At 42.8% G+C, this 17,992-nt stretch overlaps 1 protein-coding gene across 2 annotated transcripts in view; it reads left to right on the top strand.

Annotated features, from left to right (window-relative positions):
* zfhx3b (zinc finger homeobox 3b) overlaps positions 1 to 17,992 on the top strand; it is a 239,815-nt gene that overhangs the window by 72,498 nt on the left and 149,325 nt on the right. For both annotated transcript variants that reach the window (XM_076728208.1, XM_076728217.1), the window contains exon 4: positions 13,321 to 13,688. The gene's annotated coding sequence lies outside the window, so the exon portion shown is untranslated. The remainder of the gene's footprint in view (positions 1 to 13,320; positions 13,689 to 17,992) is intronic.

The raw sequence follows: 17,992 nt of genomic DNA on the forward strand, positions 1-17,992 counted from the left end.
ACGCAATCAGCTAGTGGGATGGCTGCTGTACAGTTGGGATTTGGACAGGGGCTCAGGTCAGGGTGTTTTTAAAGCTGTAGTCTTAGGACTTAAAGATCTAAGCCGGGCCTGGGTGGGTTGGAGAGCTGCTGATGAGGGCAAAACCTGGTGAGCAAAACTGGATGGAAAGATAGCAGGAGCTGCTGGATGGTCCCATGTGGGAGCACTCCACAGTTCCCGCTGTTTCATTTTTAACAGGCATCTGTGGGGCAGCTTATTAATTGTTTGTTGGCCAAACCATCATTAAAAAAACAGACAGCAGGGTGGCTTTTACAGAGATGTGAGAGGGAGCAGAGAGCTGAAACAGGAGAGAGGATCACTGAAAAGGCCCCAAGAGGCCCGCCTCGAGACCCAGATGATTACCACACTACCGTTGCCTCTGTAATTCTTCATACATTAAGACACACGGTTGAAAGGAATTCCCAAACACAAAAACAGAGCAAACTTCAATGAGTCTCTCTTTCTTTCCTGATCTAATTATCGCTGCCCCCATAATCGCTGTTATATTCATCATAGTGCTCAGTATTTATAGGGTCTGTTTTCATCATAGTAATAATGTCACTCTGGAATTCCCATGCAGAGAGAGAGAGAGAGAGAGAGGGAGAGAGAGAGAGCGGGAGAGAGACATACATCACAGAGCGTATAGAGGAAGCAGCTGGAGATAGAGAGGGCTGGTTCTTGGATCCAAGTATCATTTGATGTTCAGGAGGCCACAACAACAGGACTCTATCACTACCTCCCTGCTAATGCCTCCCTGCTCTGCACTGTGGACTGTCCAGATGAACTAAGTGTTGAGCTCTGCCCTAACCTCTGATGCTTGTCTGGATCCTGTAGCTGGAACTGAGCCTGCCTCGCTTTCTTAGGCCCTTTCGAGCTTGGGAAGTGTATACAAATTCATTCATCTTCTTTTCTTCCTTTTACATTTGGCTTTTACTGTATCATGACTGTGTTGTTTTTCTTTCTTTCTTTCTTTCTTTCTTTCTTTTTTTCTTTCTTTCTTTCTTCTTCTTTCTTTCCACCTTGACACCACACAACTCTTCTACATCCAGCTTGCTCCAGACCACTCTCCTATTCCCTTTCTCTCTCTGCACCCCTCCACCCCCAACCCACTTCTGTTCCAAGGGAGCCCAGTGCCTCCTATTCTCTGCCCCCACGATGTTGCTCCCAGTATTTGGGTATATATTTAACACCCACATGTGAGGCCTGGTGAAAGTGCCTGGGGAATGGAAAGGAAAACAAGCATGCCCTCTCTCCCGGCCCTTTAGTGCTGGTCTGCTATAAATACCTCCGGGTGGCGCGCCAGTTCCAGCACCAGTGGCATGGGAACCTCTCTCCCTCCTCCGGTCCAGTGCTCGGCCACTCAAGTCCAGTCTGGGAAGGCTTGAGCCAGCAGGCTGGCCTGAAGGGAGGGTGGGTGCAATGTGGGCGGTGTAGGGAAAAAATATTGAGGGCTTCGTATGGCGGTGGTGGTCTTCCTGTGTGTTTTGTCTGCATCTCTGAGGAGCATCCCTGTGTCTTCTCCCTTTATCCCTTCCTGTCATCTCCCTTTTCAAAAGACTTCATGTATACTGCATTTATGCTGTTTTGCCTTATGAAGATTGTATGAATATGTGCTTTTCAAACTGTTAAAAAAGAGATCCCCTCTTCTTCACTGCGGTGAAGCGTTTGTTATGTTACTCCCCAAAAAATTGATTTAGACTTTTCAAAGGTTTGTTCTTCACAGTGCTGTCTCCCTGTGTCGATGCACGACAGGCTCAGCTCATATTTTCAGAGTTTGAGGTAATAGTTTTAAACTGACAGACTAAACAGCTCTCTCCCCGGCTGTTCCACTTCTACAGAGTAAATAGTTTTATGTGCGCGCACTCACTCACACACACACACACACACTCACACACACATAAACTGGGTGACTGACCTAGTCTAATGATTATTTCTTTTTGGTTTGTGGGGGTTCAGGAGAATTTGCAGCGTTGTAAGTTAAAAGATATGAGTGTAGGACCTCTTGAGACACTTTCTTACCCTTTCTGCCTCTCCGTGTTTGAAAATGTAGGTTAGCCATTATAGTTACGTCAGATCCTTCTGATGTATGTCTCAGCTACAGGACATATTTTGGTCGTTTTCTATACCACTATTATACATCTTATAGGTTCAGGTATCAATAAATGTCACTATTGATTTTTACCAATACACGGTGCCTGTTAGCTGAGATACTCCACATGAAAGCTTTTTGTTTGGTCATTTAACATACTGAGTCTACAGATTAAATGTCTCTGCTGTTCCTTTCCCCCCTCACACCTCTTAGCATTCTCACTATGTCTCTTTTCCTCTCTCTCTCTTAATACTCTCCTTTCCTCTCTCCCACCCCTACAAGGCTCACTTGTTATTTTTTCGTACAAGGTCCTGTAATTAAGTTTGACATAAGCACAGGGATTAAATATGCGGTTGAGGAGGGAGAGAAAGGAGCTCTGTTACAATCTCAAGGCCAGCTGTAAAATGGAACCAGATTGCGACACTTGGAGTTGGAAAGTTTGGGAAAGGTGCCGAGACTGGAGCTGTGCTCTACCAACAACGGGATCTGAGTCTTTCTCCAGCTTTAGAGCTGCCAAAAGACTACTGAGTCTCCGTCCAAAAAGCTAATATTAAAAATCCTTACGCAGAAGGCTAACACTCAGTCCAATCCAATGATAATTTCTTTTTCAGCTAAAAGGCTGCCATCTCCTCCAGCTAAACATTAACTATTGTCTGTCCAAGCAGATGACTGATACCCTGACTCCAGCCAGCATCTCTGCTGCCAAAATAATGCTGGAGAGCAAAATACTACCTAGTTAACTGCACAATTACAATTGTTTCCTTTGACAAAGGACAGCTAATTTGTCTGCCAGTTTGTGCTTAGTTTTCAAAGCCAATAAACGAAAGGATTTGATCAAAACCAACTGGTGACTTCATAACAGAAGTCAAAAGGATACAGGTAACCAAATTAATCCTTCACAAGTGAAGACAAAACGATCAATCACGCCCATGACCTCCTACTGATGATAAGAATGGAAAAGTGATTGTGACTTTAAACTATAATGCAGCAGGAAAAACCATTTCACATGCTATCACTCAATCACTGACACCAAATATAGAAATATAGGCTAAGATCAGCCCCCAGTGCACCGAGCGTGTCGATAGGATTTTCTTCTGTTCTGAACTCTGAGAGGTCTCACATGGAACTTTGCATTCTTAAATAACTCTGGCAAAACGTTTTAATCTTAATGAGTCTGAACAGCAAATCTCTCATCTGCAGCAAAAAGGATTAGGAATGCAGAAAAAAAAGACTGCCGTTCCACTTTGATGAATTGTGTTTAGAAAATCCCTGGGCATGAAGTTCCCCCAATGAACAAAGCGTTAGGCGAGAACGGATGCTTTTAAACAACACAACTTATCTGAGAAAAACAGAACATGCATTTAAGTGAAAACACAAAAGCAGAGCTGATTCGACTCCTCTGCAAACGATAAAAGTGACTAACTCTTTTCCTCAATCCACTTAGCTACTTTTGGAATCAAACCTGGAGTAGCTTTGCACAAATTACGTGCATTGTGTTTTCAGTGCTTCATCAGTGGTGTGTTTATTTATTCAGCGTGATGCATTCTTCCATTGTTAAGCATAAATAAATGAATTCATAATTTTTTGCCTCTTGGAAGAAGCACTTGAAATGGGTGATTCAGTGATGAAGAATGGAGTTGATGAACAGAGACAGTAAAGTGCCAAGAGGTGTTGCTTGACAAGAGCTCTGCTGCTTCCTGTATAGTTTGCTGTGGGGTTTCTCATCGCTTAAAGACGACCAACTTTTATACCAAGTGTGAAATTGTAGTTAGTTAAGGATGCTATTATGCAGAGGTGTTTATTTGTATTTGATTAATACATTATTGATAATATGTTAATGTAATCCAAATCAAAGCAGTTCAGCATTTACTTGATTAATTATTACTCTGTGGTGTAATTTCCCCAAACAGGCTCTCTGAGTGGTAAGGGTTAGAGCAGTAAGCCTCTGGCTAGTTCAGACTGCTCAAACTACAAAGAGCCTTACTGCACTGGGACCTGCTCCTGGTTCCCCCTTTCCAGCCCCCCACCCACCTCCCCAAATGCCCCCAGGCCTTCAGAAAACTACTCTGGCTGATTTTCGCTGTATTTATTTTACCTTTCTTTCCAAATCAGCGCTCCCCTTTGTTTCCCGTAATGGACGTAAGAAGGAGATACTGCTGATGCAGGCCAGACATACAATCCATATTAATGAGAAAACACCATCATACCAGATACATATCCTCCTGAAGTAATTGACTATATCACCAGGGTGTGATTTTTTAAATATATATATAATTTTCTTCCTACACAGCTCAAGTCTCCGTGTTGCAAAGACATCAGTGTCTTGTATGAGTAGATTAGTGATAAATATTGCCATGCACTTGACCTGTATTGATCCCCTGTAGGGTGTATACCCACTCCACCACGTTGAGCCTAAACATCTGGTCACCAGAGTGCTTCTTTGAATGACAGATAACATCTGAGAAGTCTGCTGCTATCACAGGAAACAATGTTTCTATCTCCCCCTCCCCACCCATCTATCTCTCTTCACTCTCTCCCCCTTGTCCCTCTTTCCCCATGTCCTGCTCATAAGCACATCCCTCTCATTGATTTCCCATTAACCCCTTCTAGACTGAGAGTATCTGCCCACCCAGACACAAAGACACCAATGGATTGATTACCAACATAATGGCATCACTATGGCTGCCCATTCTCATCAGACTGACCAGGCTGGTCCAGCCCAACTCCAACCGTCTGCTGCTGCACTCCACCAGCTCTCTCTGGCTTTTTGCTGTATTTTCAGTCCTTCCTTCCCACCTTCCTTCCTTGTTTCCTTGCTCTTTCCATTCCTTAATTACCTTTGTAACTTCTTTTCCTCGTCATCCTCTGTCCTCTGTATCTTCCTCCTCCTCTCGGTTCCCTGTTAATATTCACCTGGCATTCAGGCTCAGGTCACACGTGTAGAACCACCATGTGAGGCACAGTACTCAATGTTCTGGTTTGCTTTCACAATGCCATGATAAAACATGAGCGTGTGTGTGTGTGTGTGTGTGTGTGTGTGTGTGTGTGTGTGTGTGTGTGTGTGTGTGTGTGTGTGTGTGTGTGCGCGTGCGTGCGTGCGTGCGTGCGTGTGTGCGTGTGTGTGTGTGCATTTGTGTGTGTGTGTGCTTATCAGTGTCATTGAGGGCAACAGTTTGTGATTAATTTAAACAGGAGTCTGTGATGAACTGAGGCTTACACACTTAGTTGCATCAAAATAGCCGTGCAACTTTAGCTTCAATTACAATGAAAACAGACTAACTTTTAGAAAATACTTGCTGAAGCGATTACAATGTATGAGAAAATTAAACTTGCTTCCGTGTGTGGGTGGCTGCATTGATGTGTGCATATGTTTAGATTTTTTTTCTTTTGTTGTTGAACAGACTGTGTGTTAAAATATATACTTACATGAAAGGATGCCATCATATCTGTTTCACTATGCATTTCCTCCCTCACTTTGGCAACTGCTTTGGCGGCAGAGATAAAGTAAATGTGTGTTTGTCAGGTTGTGTTTGTGAGCCACAACGGAGGCAAGTTAGAAAAAGCCCTTCATTTAAGCATGGCGTGCCTCCATCAGTCCTAGTCTCTGATGTACAAAGAGCCCAGAGGAAGGAGCTTCACAGCTGTTTGTAAACTATGAGAACAGGAAAGGTCAACAAAGTAATGCAGTGCGTTTTTTGTAACGCATTTTCATCTCTCTCTGTTCCATAGTGAGACAGCAGGGCTGCGCCCTGCCTCAGTAGTACTGGTGCATTTAAATTACTGTTCTTGCCTGGAGAATAATGGTGAAAGCATAACCCCATTGTATTCTTTGATAAACTCTGGAAAATGCACGGTATAAGCTGAGGAAGAGGCGCGGTTTAAGGGCACAATTGCCTTGCAAATCTACCATGGCAAAGTTTTTCTGAGAGAGAGAAGAGAGAGAGAGGTAAGAAGAAGAGGAAATGTGGAAGGGTTGAGAGAGAAAGAAAAGGGAGAAGGAGATGGAGGATCCAGCATGTGGGTAGAGTAGGGGGGTCTGTGTTGCAGGGACATGTGTTATCTCTGGGTGCAGAGGTCTTTGTTTGCAGGGCAGAGAGGTATAGATTTCCTCTCCATGTCAGCGCCTTTATTTAGGGCTCAGCGCAGAGGGGACAATGGCAAACTAATCCACTACTGAATCAGGATTAATATTCAAGCTGCAAATATTAATTCACAGCCAAAAGGAGGAAATGCAGAATGTGTCAAAATGCTCAAACAAATAAAGAACAAAAAAAATCCTGAGATCCTTGACCAAAAATTCCATCCCGAGTCTTTCATATGAGTGCATTATTTTTACTGGGTTCTACAGTCTCGTCTCAGCATTCTGTTTGATTTCTGTATTAATCTTCATAATGATTTTCTATAGAAGAGCGAGAGCTGGGGGAAGCTGAAGAGCTGCATGTTGTTTTTGGCTATTCTCCTCACTAAGCTCTGGATTTAAGATCTGGATTTGAATATTTATGATAGAAAATAATAGAGGTTATAAAAATAAGTCCCTGCAGAGCTGGGCTGTAAGTTATAGGGGTAAGCAATGCCTCCCACATCAAAGAAGCCTGAAGATGTTGGCCAGTAGTCTGATGCCTGTGAAAGCCTATAGCTCCTCAGCCCAGCCCAGCAGAGTGTGTGGTTCTGCTGAACGCGTACGATCCAAAAGTGTCACTCACGATCAGTGTGCTCATGAGCACCCAAAATTTAGCGAAATTTAAGTTTTTTAGTTCAATTTAGTTTCGTCTACCTCAAAACAAGGGAAAACAAATCTGCCATCGGGGTGATATCGTTTGACTTGTTTCAAATAAAGTTTCAGTCGTCTTCAGATTGAAACAAGTGAGAGTATTTGTAACTGACAGGTGGATCGCTCCTCTAGTTTCAACATAATAGCGCTTGACCCAAGAAAATGTTTTAAACATGCTGGTTTGCATTTGAAACAAGTGACACTTTGGCTTCCATTTGAGAGCTGTTGTTTTTTTCATTTTTCATAGAAACCTTAGATGTTAAGATTCAATACCAGGCTTATGACAATGATATTTTGGAGAGCTGTGGAACTGAAATGCTCCTCGCTGTTCTCCTCTTGAGTGTCTGACTAGCAGGGCAGAGCGACCTGTCCCGACAACATAAGGAGTTGACGTGGGCATTCAGGGGCCGGGCCTGATGGTGCTGTGCGAAAGATAAAATGTTTGATGTTCACCGATCGAATGCTTTTAATACTGCAGTGCTGCCAAATCTGTTTAATGTGATAAGCCACGTCATTTAAAGCGAGGCGTTAAATATTTTACCCACTGGTCTCCAGTTGTTGTTTTTGTCCCGCACGACCATGAAAAAGATAGGAGGTAGAATAAAGTTTTTACACTGGATTAGCGCTTTAGCATTGTCCAAACAAGTAAGCGTGCACGTCCACAACACACCCCTTTCAGCGCACACACACAGACAAAAACACACACAAGCACAGTAATCCCACACTGGGGGGTAGAGGCCTGTTGTATACCAGCCTGAAAAACCATTGTGATGTTCAAAGGGGCTTCACAGAGGCTCTGACCATTGATAAGGTCTAATGTGATGAGGGACTGTAAACTTCATCTTTTATACATGGCAACATAATGTGAAAGGTCAGCTTATCTTAATCCTCAAATCTGCAGCATCCAGGCCTGTGGCCCCATTTCATGAAGTTAAAGAAATAATCTTAGAGTCCATTCTGAAGACGGCCCTTATTATCTTCTCCGCAAGGTCCAATCAGAAGATATCATTAGAGTGTACTATGAATGCACTGTAAGGAATGATTATTTCTCTTTTCTAATCGGCCCCAATCATATCATAGAATCAGCTGGACTGTGTGCCCATGGTGAGAAGCTTTATTATGGCCAGTGATTAATCATCAAGCACTGCCTTATCCCTCTTAGACACACAACACACTGCTGGCCTGGTTCACAGAGGGAGAATGGAAAACATCACCTTCATCAGCACAGAGCTTACCTGATTCCCCATATTGTTCGCCATTGGCCCCATACAGTAAAATGCTGTTGTGTATCACCATCTTAAGGTTTTGTGGCTACATCCAGACTCATACAACATTCACACCAAGCGTCCACGCTGCTCCGGCGTTTTAAAACCCTTTAAATGGAGACTACCTGAAACGATGACGCAGACATCCACCCTTGGGTCTTGTCAGTCATGAAGTGTCCTTTCACTGACTTGTTACTGTTGTGCAGTTGAATTTTTTCATTTTACAATGCTAATACTGCCTCCATGCACAGGAGGCAAACACCAAACACCGGCATGTGCATGCCTAGTGTACGTGAATGGTCATGTGATATTCGATTTCATATGTGGCAGCCTGATCGGAGAACGTTTTCATTTTAAAATACGGTTTTAAATGAGCACAAATTCATGTGGACATAGCCTAAGACCAGTCATTCACTCAGGCTCTGTGTAGGGGCTAATGAGTGTTGGGTACCCGTGGTTATAATGACGCACACCATCATTGTTTTTGTGTGCATCTTTAACCGTGCCTTACCATCCTGATTTGGCTTACACTGGGTTTTTGTTTGTTAACTTCTTGATCTGTTTCAGTCTCTTCCCTTCCGTGACTGCCAACAGAAATTTCTTGTCGACTTGAAAAAGAAGTAACAATAAGTCCTTAGATTGCAAACCAGTCGTGGACGGATGACATGCAGTCGTGAAGTGGAAGTCACTGCTGTGTTTTGTGAATTAATGCAGGTCAAATAGGTTATTGTCTCAAGACCAAGTTTGGGCAATTTGCTGTTTTGGAATCCTTTGTTCTCAACTGAAAGTGTGTCAAATGTAGACAGATTGTGAAATATTTATTCCTTGACTGCAGATCATATTAGAGTGTTATTGTTTGTTTCGTTTTGTGTTCCACCCCTAATTTGCCAGTGGTACAGTTTCTCCGGAAGCCTAACAAACACACATCAACTTTAACAAAGGTAGACCCCATCCTGTAGCCTTAATTAGAAGGAAATTGTAAACAGACGTGTGTCTTTCTTTTACGGATTATCCATACTTTATGACTGAATGTTTGAAGTTATGAGGGATTCTGAATCAGCACTGCTCGAGTGGTGCTCTTATAGGACATTGTTGTCTTCAATTATTTTCAGTTATATTCCCGTCTGTAAGAGGCAGGGGATCATTTATTATTTAAAGATGCAATCGTTGCTGTTTATCTGGGATTTTTAAAACCGGGTTATCTTTTCGCGTAGTTTTTTTGATTAAAGGAACAAAGTGTAATAAAGTGCAGTTTCAAACAGATGCTTGTCTCTCTAGTGCGAGAGCTCATCTGCCATTATTGTGATTTAATATGAACGGTGCCAAGCAGCTGCCGAGAGACAAGATCTAACGAGCATCAGGGATGCTTTAGTATGTACATAAAGGGTCTCACACAGACACCAGCTGGTACAGATGCCAGCACACACACACACACACACACACAAATACACATTCAGTTGCAGACTAACAATCACACGTATCTTTATTCACATGCTGTAGCTAAAGACGGTTGACAGAAAGACTCACAGCTAATTGTTTTTGCAGCTGGATATCTGAATTTTCTTGGGTAAGAGTCCTGATGGTTTGAACAAATACTGATCAGTGCCTTCTTCGCTTAACTTAATTGGTGGCAAACAACAGGAAACCAAACAGTTAAATGCAACTTGAACAATAGTATATGTTGAATTCATACAAGCAGATGATTGGCATCCAGTCTGTGTCTTTCTGTTTAGGAGACAGCAAGACGAAACAAATTCTCTGACTGCAGACCCTCATTCAGTCAAAGTGCAGCGCTGCAGTTGTTCAATACATCTTGCTATAACATCCTTTATTTCATTACTCAATAAAATTGTCATGCACAGAGCTTCATCCCCCAAGTGCACCCTAAGAATAGAACATTTTTCCAGGTTTGAACAGCAGTTGTAGTTCCAGTCCAGCTGCTACATCTCACTGTTCTCACACATATTGTTTTTTTTAAACCCCAAAGCCCCACAACTCTTGTTGTGTCCCTCTTATGGCGACTAGTATCCTCTCGCCCCACCATCACTCTTGTTACTTCCAATACTTAACTTTACACTGAAGCCTTTGCCCCTGAGATCCTAGTGTTGGGAGATTAGTCCAGCCTCAACTGAAGTAGACAAACTGCAATCAATACCTGATATAAGCAGACCGCCAGGGTCAGGCGACCTTGCTGTATGGCACCCACGGCAGCTCTAGTAAAGTCCTTATAAATTCTGGGTGACTGACCCCTGACGACCTGGGCAGATAAGGTCAGTCTGGCCAGAATGACCTAGAGCCAAGAGGCCAGTGTCCAGTCAGTCTGGCTGTCCTATAATGAAGTGGTCAGTATTGCCTTTCTGTCACTCAGCAATTACTGGGAGAGATATGGAGCCATAGATAGGTGCTGAATGCACAAGGAGGCAGTAGCCACAGAATTACATTCACGAGGCAAAGGACCGGTAAAGTGACATGTAAACTACTCTAATATGGACTGGTAATGACTGGGAGCAAGATGGATTGAAAGGAGTCTGACAACTTCAGTGGGACTGTATTACATCTGTGCATGCAGCCACAGGAAACACTACTGTAAAGCTTATGGTCGATCGGTGCTTTTAAAGATCTGATTATTTGCCTCAAGAATAAATTATGAACACACCAGTCATGCAGTATAAACACGATTCTGTGTCTCCTTTAATGGAAGCAGCATTCTTTACATTATCCTTAAAACCATACTTCTTATATCTTTCAAATGATTTCTTTATTTTATTCGTAGATTCATTTACATATACTGTAAAAGGAATGAAATGAACATCAATTGTCACTAAAGACCTGAATGTACTAGGGATGATCCTACATAATCAGCCCAGACGGAGTCATTGAAGCATGAACTGATATCGCAGTGTTGGTGTTCCTACAGCATCATAATTAATGTTGCTCCAGGACCATAGTTGCAACTGACCAATCATGCTTTTGTGATGTCATAGCTTTGCAACTCTGGGAAAAACACTGCAGTAATATGTTAACTTAGTAGAAGTTGGTCTTTTTAACACATGGTTAATATTGTGGCTATTTTAACCCACACAATGATGTTTTTTTTAAATCTATGTAGTTTGGTTGCCTAAACCTAACCTGTGTCAGAAAACTGAAATGAACAAAAAAGAAACTGAAATTTATAAGTGAACTAAAACCAGCAATAATAAGTCAACAGACAGCAAGACAACAATAAGGTCCACACAGGACACAAATCCCAGTCTCCCAGGTGAAAGTCCTGTGTTTGACCCACGACCTCCTCCTTACGTGGATGCTTTTTGCTCAGTTGAAATGATGGTCCTGGAGCGACATTAATTATGATGTAAGAACAACACCAACAGGGCCATGTGAGATAAAGCTTGACAGACGGTGTCCCTAAAGAATCACTGACACAGGTGTATCTTGCAGAGTGAGAAGTGGCCAGATTAAAAGACAGACCGACGTGCAGACAGAGGTCATGCTGCTTGCACAAATAGAGGCCTGCTTATGTCACAGTGTTGCTCCCATGGCTTGTTGTGCTCCCGGACACAGGTCAGGGGCTAGGAAATCCCCAAGCCATCCAGCTGCTGCCATCAGAGACTCTCTGCATTCTTCCGTCTGCTAACTATTTAGTTATCAGTGATTTGGTTAAGTGGAATTGACTTTTATCTGCGGTGTGCTGTGGGGCTGCCACTGGCAATTCAGAATCCCCCTTCCTCAGCTCCTGTCTTAGCCTGGTGTCACATCCAGCACATTGCTATTGGCAGCTGAGCCAGGCCTAATCAATAGCCCAGGTCAGGGATGGCCCGCGGCTCTGCTGTGGGTGGGCTATTGATCCGACACACACACACTCCCACAGGTCGCTCTGACAAACCAGGAAGTCATGGCCTTGGACGTAGTGAAGGAGGAGAGACGACAAATTAACAGCGCTGCTTTCTGTCCGCTGTGGCTGCTGACAAAACACTGTCCAAAAATAATTTATTCGTTGATTGGCAAGTGTACTCTTTATTTGAGATGGCTTAAAAGGATCATTATTCAAATGGATATTTCAAACAGGAGTGATGTGATTCTGAAAAGCTGAGCACACATTCAAATCAGGACCAAGAGGAACTGATAAAACCATTCAGATACAAGCCCATCATGCAAGACCTCTGCCCCCGTCTGTCTGTCTGTCTGTCTGTCTGTCTGTCTCTCTGTCTGTCTGTCTGTCTTCTTCTTCTTTTTACTTATCTTTCTTTCTCTTTGCTGCGTGGATCATCTGTTGACACTCTTTCAGACCTGTGGCCAATGAGCAGGAGTCTAGTTATTTTTGTTGCAGTTTTAAACGCTGCTCCCTGAGCTCCTTATCGGCACCACAATAAGAACTCTTGGGAACAATTAAACACGGGCTTTAACTCAAGTCTAACCACAGAGGTAAAAATAATCGCACAAGGTTTCCAAATGGAAGTGGCTTCAAAAGAGCTATTCAGTTATCACAAACCGTCTGCCTCTCCCGTCTGTATTCCCTAACTAAATCTGTCGCTGTGGAACTATTGGAACATATGACAAGCATATTTACCCAGCTTCACAAACCAGGCCCATGTGGAATTCAAAGTCTTTTTTAACATGTATTTTTCCCCCCTCATCGCCGGAATTGACAGTCGAATAAATATGTATTGTCTATGAGACTTTGTTGTCATATACGGGAGATCCTCTGCAGAACAGGCAATTATATATGCCATCACAGGAATATGTCTTGTTCTGGTTACAGGGAAATTAAGTTTCTCCGGAAATCTTTTTCATTTCTCATTTTAAAAGACTTCAGTGGCATGAGAGGAGAAATTACTCACAGCAGTTCATTTACGATTAATGTAATCTTGATATCATAAGAGGCTTTCTTGACGTAGTGGTTATACAAATAATTATAGATTAATTTTGTTGGCCCTAAAAACAGCTGATTAATTTTGAAGTCTTGATGGTATCATGCTGCTGTGGTTTGCTTCTCCTGAAAGACATTTATTATATGCTCAGATTGCAGGCATGAGGTACAGAACTCTTTGTTTGCTCCGACAGGACAGCGATGGAACTCTTTCTTTGCTGTCATGATTTCCAGCTGTGTTCAAAACGTGCTTCTGACTGTGTTTTTCTTTCTGTTTTTCTTGTTCCAGGTGATGATGGTGTCATCCTGATTTGTTCGTTTTGTGACCCGGGAGTCCCTAAATCCCAAACCATATAGCTTTGGAAAACCCTGGAAATACCTGGAATTCTAGGAGTACGTCACCAAAACTTCTTAAGGTGCCCAGGCACCGGATCAATAGCTTTACATTCTCCTTTGTTATTTTATTTTTGTGTGTACACAAAGACGAAAGTCTGAACGTTAGCAATAGCCGCCGGCCATCCACCATTGCTTCGACAAACCTGCTGTGACCAAGAGGGCGTGACCTTTCTGCCTGCTGACTTCAAACAGACACTTGAAAAGAAAACGTAGTCAGAGAGGCTTCCGCGTGGTGGCAACACAGACCAAAAACCCCATCAGGTAAGGCTGTGAAGTCCCCCATGCTCCTGCTGTCCAAGCCCTAAGCCCTTTAACTTCTTCAGGGCTTTGAAGCTAACTTGTTCCCAGTCTGTGTCCCCCACACAGTTAGCCCGCCTTCAGAGTTTGTGTAAAGGAAAGGCTGGCTGATAAATGCCCCGCTTTCATGCTCTGCTCACCTGTTTGTTCCTCTCGGATTAGAGGCTCTGAATATGTTGAAGTTGTTTGGTTGATAGACACTCGCTCTGGGTTCTTCACAGGCTGCTTGCAGATTTGGCCAATGACCAGCCAGAGCTTGAGCACGTGTGCTAGAAACGTGACATGACTTGGCATGTGTGACCAGGTGGATCACATACATGAACTTATTCTCTTTAGCTAGTATGTCACACGGTGTGGACACACGTACTGTACATACACATAAACCTTCAGACCAACATATATAAACATGTAAGAAATACTCATGTTCTCACAGGGATATGAAATGAGATTTATTTATGGTTTCAGTGACAGATCTACAGTATACACTGTACTGTACAATTTCTATAACAGTTATCAGTAATGCTGTCAGTAATGGGATGTGTGAATGTTCCGAGACGTGGTTGTTTTTTAGTCTACTTGGGGGACAAAAGTGATTTTCGAGCTGATAAAATGTCACTGCTGTTTGTGTGTGTGTGTGTTTACAGATGGGTGTATGTTGTGTCTGGTGGTTATAAGAATAGATATAGAGCATGTGTTTGAATGTTGTATCAGAAGTGTGCAAAAATGGCACATTTTGGATGCATACATGCATTATGGGGCTTCGTGGCACATGTTTTCCATTCAAAATTTCCATTCAGAGTGACTTTGAAATTGATTTTGCTCAGTGTCACTCCTCCAGTTTTATTAGGGTCTGCTTTCCTAGTTGTTTTACAGAAGGCTGACAACACGTTTTCACTCAGTGATTAAGACTTGATCCCAGGTTATCTGGACTATATAAAATTATTCTGCTTGATAAGGGAATCTGTATGATTTTGTTTTGTCTCAGGCAGTGACTTGGATTCAAATAGCACCTGATGTAAGGATACTCAAATTATGCTTTGTACCAGCGTGGCAAAGCATTTTTCCTCCATCAGACAAAAGGTAAAATGGCTAACTTTAGCTCCTCGGCTACAGAAAAATGCTGTCACTGTTTGCTCTGAAAATAGGCCTAATTAAAAAATAAAAAGTGTGTATTCAATTACGTGCATATACTGTAAAATAATGACAGTGACAGCAGCAGGACACCCTGAATGAGATGAATTATGTTGTTAAGCATCTAAAGAGCTTTGTTTGAAAAGTTCAAAGTAATTTTACAAAATTTGGGTCACTGAAATTTAGTACCCAGCAGCTTGTTGTTTTGAAAATGAGAATGAAAGTGGAGAAAATAAATACGCAGCCATTCTTTTTCTTTCTCCTGCATCTTTAAAGATTATTTTTAGTGCGGGGAAAAATAAAACACTTGAAAGAGCAAAAACAATATTTATTGTTGTGGAGCTAATTAAGGACGTGATCTGAAATGTATTTTCTATAAAGTCTGATTTAGGACCCAAAGGGTCAGCTGCCTCACAATAGGACAACGGTAATACAGCAGGAGTCAGGAGTGGAGAGGGCTCCTGTCTGGAGGAAAGCAGCTCCCCTCCCTGGCCTGTGTGCTGATGGAGCTGCATTCCTTGCCCAGGGCTCCAGGGCTCCAACACTAGACCTTATTTTTCATGTGGGCTGCACACTGTTCTGCTGCAGTCGAGGTTGCTCCCTTTGTGCCAGCCCTCCCCCTTTTAGAGAAAAAGACATGCATGATTTCATACATGAAAGATATATGTAATTGGACAGCGGGGCCTATGCAATGCATTTACAATTCTAAACAGAATACGTTAAAAACCAGTTTCCTCTGTCTCGCCCCCTTTTCTTCCTGAGGAAATGTATTTGCACATATTCAAAAACATAAGATCAAAAAATAGACAAAACACAGGTTATCAGTCTTGCTACATGCTTTATATCTCGCATGAATGTTCAAAATGCACAAGCACTGCCTGTATATCTCACAATGCCACTTTATCAGTGTGTGGCTCAGGCAGCTGTGCTGTATCTTACAGAGACGTACAGTGGATTCTGCCATGGACTGCAATATATACTTATGAACGCAGGGCAAATCTCAAACTACCATCACAATTAGTGTCTCGCTCTTTTGGCTGGGGTTAGGAGTAAATATCAAGTTCACTATCTTCCTCATGTCCACATGTGATGGTTTAGTTTGCAATTAAAAGCCTAATCCTTGTCCCTACTTGTCATGTACCTCCTTAGAGTCCACATGTCTGGTTAAATTCAACACAGAATGAAATAGATTTTAAAAAATAGTTGACTAACACTCGTCATAGAATCAGTTTTATTCTATAAATACATGGCAGAAAGTGCGACACATCCATGAAAGTACAAAACAAAATCTGGTGATTAAACATGTAGACAAGCAGTTCAACGTGTGGATAACGCTGGCTGTATGTTCGCTGTACATTCTCAAATGAAACCACGATCATCAGACACGACAAACAAAAGCAAAATCTAGAGTCGCACTACATTTGAATTAAACATTTCATAGTGAGAAAACAATCTGTTGTCCCTCACTTTCAGACTCTTATATTTGTAGAACACCATCACATTGTGCAGGAATCTGTTGCGTGTTATTGGTTGGATTTGAGGAAGCCTCAATCTGTTAGCTCACTGTAACAAGCGCACAGTGGGGTATTTAAACTGATTCTTTTATGGCAAAATAGGCCTGAAAAAAAAATTATGTACAAAATCATTGCACATTGTAACTCAAGTTCAAGATGAGAACAAGAGACCAACTTAACTCGATGCTTCCAGATTAATTTGCAAGCTGCCATGACGTGAATTAATGTGCATCTGCGATCCGATGAACACATTTTAACCTCTAAGCTATGAAGGAGAATATCACATCTCTGTCTGTCATTTGACCACAGGGAGAGTATGACCTTTTGGAATTCAAAGACAATTTTTCTTGTTGATATCTTTTTGCCTTCATAAACAGCAAAACAACTTGTTTAACTGGATTGCACTCAGCTGATACAGTGCGAGCTTGTAGCTATGCACAACATTACAAATTATTCAGTAGCCCCATAACTGACAGAATCAGAAGTGGTATTACACTGTTCCTAATTTCTTCTAACATGATGTCAGTCACACCCATGTGAGTGCATACATGTATGTTAACACAGTTAAGAGAGGAGCCCTTTGTGCTGCCATGATTCTCTCTTTACAGTGCCAAACCTCCTGTCTCTCTCATGCACAACAGACAGACAAACAGACTGACGATTTCGCTAAACAAAAAGTACAGTATGCGCTCTGCTATGTGAATTAGGTGAAGGGTAGCGTTTCTGCCACAGGAATGAGGTCAGCCGACTGTTACACATGCTGAAATTCATAACACAAAGGCGATCTTGGCAGGAGAGCAGGCCGTGTGAGCTGGCGCTTCAGGTAGCGAGGACACAGGTGTCATTCTTGAGCGTCTTCCCTGCGTCTGGGATGCAAGTTCTGTGACTGCCGGCGTGACGAGAGTCATACAGCTCAGCTCGTGAATGAGCTGGATGATGTGTTTCTACCAGAGCCATCTTTGGCTAAATTATTGCATACTTCTGCATGCATACATAGAGTAGTAACAACACTCAGGTGAGGACAGCGTTGGCAGATGGACTGGTGCAGGGCCCCTGGTTTAAGGTCTTAGCCCCCTCCTCTTGTGTGTCATGCAAAAGTAAACACCTTCACTATTAACTCACTTAACGATCTAACACCTAAAAAAGGGAACAGCTCCACTAACCGCTTGGTTTTATTGGCACCATGCAGGAACACTTCAGGCTATAAGGGGGGCTCACCTCCACTGAGGTATTTAGAGCACAGGGGCCAAACCAGATGATGGGCAGGCAATGCTCCATGACCCCTACCCTCCCCACTCACCACCCACAGCAAGTATGGGTGGGATCACCTGCCACAGAGGCAAAGTTTAGGACAGCTGATCGGGGTTAAATATCCATAATTCTGCCTCAATAGCCTCGACCACCAAAAATGACTTCCACACCACTCTAGGTGGCCTTTGGTGCAGGGGGCTCCTCTGCAGCTCTGGAGGTTTGCTCACATGAGACACATGCTGCACAGAGACTGTCTCTGCACCAGCGGGGCGTTGTGTGGGATAGTGTGATGTGAGCTGTTGATTTCCACGCGTGTAAAATTCTGCACGACGCCTGCATTCACTCACTTCTTCTCCCACTTCTTTGAATGGC

The sequence above is a fragment of the Chaetodon auriga genome, chromosome 1 (genome assembly GCF_051107435.1).
Source record: "Chaetodon auriga isolate fChaAug3 chromosome 1, fChaAug3.hap1, whole genome shotgun sequence".
Lineage (NCBI taxonomy): Eukaryota > Metazoa > Chordata > Actinopteri > Chaetodontiformes > Chaetodontidae > Chaetodon > Chaetodon auriga.